This window comes from Ixodes scapularis, unplaced genomic scaffold (genome assembly GCF_016920785.2).
Source record: "Ixodes scapularis isolate PalLabHiFi unplaced genomic scaffold, ASM1692078v2 PGA_scaffold1__304_contigs__length_218370807, whole genome shotgun sequence".
In the NCBI taxonomy this organism is placed as follows: Eukaryota; Metazoa; Arthropoda; class Arachnida; order Ixodida; family Ixodidae; genus Ixodes; species Ixodes scapularis.
In genome coordinates, this window is record NW_024609846.1 from 81,563,302 (window position 1) to 81,565,784 (window position 2,483).

At 46.8% G+C, this 2,483-nt stretch overlaps 1 protein-coding gene across 3 annotated transcripts in view; it reads left to right on the forward strand.

The window, feature by feature from the left end:
• Positions 1 to 2,483, forward strand: part of LOC8037629 (deoxynucleoside triphosphate triphosphohydrolase SAMHD1) — a 39,247-nt gene that overhangs the window by 34,195 nt on the left and 2,569 nt on the right. The window lies entirely within an intron of this gene.

Consider the following 2,483-nt stretch of genomic DNA (forward strand, 5'->3'; position numbering starts at 1 on the left):
TTGCGCGAGCGCGGATCGCAGACAAAAACGCGGGAACCCACAGTTAACTCTCTTGTCACACGTACCAGTACTGCAGATCTTGCGGTTGATGTGATTCCCGTCAGACAACGCGTGATGTCTGGTGGGAATTGTGGGGTGGCCGATGTTTGGGAATTGTTATGTTACGGGTGTTTAACCAGAAAAATGTGTTGGGCGATCCCTCAGGAGGGAGCCCTTACGAGATTTTACGGTATAAATATATATACATGTAATATATATTGTCACGAATGACGAGGTGATGAAACATAGAATAACCGAGGAAACTAAAACGTTTAATGGGGCGAACTTGTGCCCAAAACAAAAAAGGAATTAATTGCGGGTTGAGTACATATTTATACAGCGCGTAGTTGGTCAACAATTTCGAAGTTGCGACGAGTCACTCGCTGTAGATAAGCAATTTAGCCAGTGCAGTACAACCGCTAGCCTGGGGTTTTTAAAGTGCACCACACAGTAGTGATGCACGACAGCACGCTGGTACGATGGATCGAAACGGGCAGGGGTTTTGCAGCGCGACCTTTTGCTCTACGTGCTCAGAGCTGGTGTGCACTAGCCCACTCAACCATTGATCCATTGATCCCCCTGACAAAAAGGGAATAGAAGATAACAACAGAGTGTCGCAGTCGTCGAAGTCGGCGTAACAGCAGGATCAAACGCTGGGGCGAGACTGACTGCAGCTTGCCACGGGGAGCACCTTTTTGTAGCCGTGTGGGTCTCTGGAACATTCGGCCTTGAAGATTTGTATCAGACAAGAAAGTTCCCGAATTTGCGAGAATGCCAAGTAGAAAGAATAAATAAAAGAACATTCCGCTGCCTGGAGTCGAACCCAGATCTTCCGCGCGACAGCCAGGCACGGTAACCATTCGGCCACGTATGCGCTCGCTGAGCGATGTGCGTGGCAATATATGTATAGTATATATATATATATATGTATATCTGCTACGAAAGTATGTCAACGTATAAGAGTGAGCGAAATTTCCATAACCCATTAGCTAACCCAGACACCCCTCCACATCAGCCGCTGCTCCTTCTATGCCGGTGCGAAACGGTGAAGGTCAACATGCGCACCGTTGCAAAAAGGTGAAGCTCTACATGCACGCCAGACCAAAGCCGGTCATCTCCGTAAGAGTCAGTCTTTAAAAACATCAAGAGCATTCTTGTCTTCTACAGGGAAGCCACGCTTTTGCAAGTTCACAATGTAACGTGCACCACTAACATATACCTCAAATGAAAATTTTGATCTTATTACTTGCAGTTGTCAATTTTTCGGACTAGTTCTACAGGGATCCTTTCTATTTCAGCCACATGGCTAAAAGCAGTGGTTGCAGTGGACAGCCCTGTCCAACCCTGCTGGTCCTGTGGTTTCTGCTTCCCATGTCGTAGCAACCTTTTTCCTGCATTCACCCGTAACCTTCCAATACTCGTTTTCATGCTCCAACCAGGACATCCGTCTGTGATCAATCTACTTAGTAAAGATTCGGATTGCACACGCAGCACCGGACATAATTTAATTTTGGTTTCAGTTAGGAGCAAAAGAACTGCATAGCACCATCTGTCTGGTTGTCTAATCACAGAGGCCGCTAACTGCCATCGGCCAAATGACAGTTGTCGGAGCCCACATAACCAGGCCATTAGCGTAGATAGTCGAGCATAGATCGACCCCTGTACTTGCTGATGAGGATAATGCTTATTCCAGTACGACTCAATATAATGATTTTAGGGCAAGTCCTCAGGGTGGAAAACATTTACGCAAAATTAAATAGACTTTCATCATTCCATCTCGCGCCCTCTTGGTGACTGGTGGTCGCCGGAAAAATTCGCCTTGTCCAGGGTAGGTATCACCAATTCTGCATAGGTACCGTAATTTTAAAGAACTGGAATTCCTACAAACATTTATTTCGCAGCATCCTTAGTCACCCTCGGTGGAACTCCCCCACCGACAGCACCAACCAAGTCATCATCAGAGCTCCCAGCAATGACCACCCAGGCACCTCCGCGTCAAGCTTCACCACTTTGCACCGGTGTACTCGGAGAAGCTACAGACTAGACATAGCATGTTGGTTAGCTCAATAAGCTCTAAAATTTTGTTTATTATTATAGGTTGACTCAAAATTTTAAAGAACGGTGCCGGAAAGAAGAAAAATTTGGCCTGTAGGTTTTCCTCATGCGGCCGTTGCTATCCCGGACGGCGGAACTTCCGACACGCAGGAAAGTGTTGCTTTGCCACCACCTGGAAAGTGCTCACGTCATAACTGCGACTGTCACCCATTCTTGTTTTGCCTCTTTTATGTTTTCCTGCTCCAAAGTGCAGTATGCTGCTCGTTTTACTTCCTTTCTGCATTACTGGGTATGCGAACCACGTGGCTGGGAACAAGGGTAAACAAAAAGGGTCTTCATTGAAACAAGTATGGTGACTGTCCCCCCTCTTATTAACTGCCGCCCTGCAG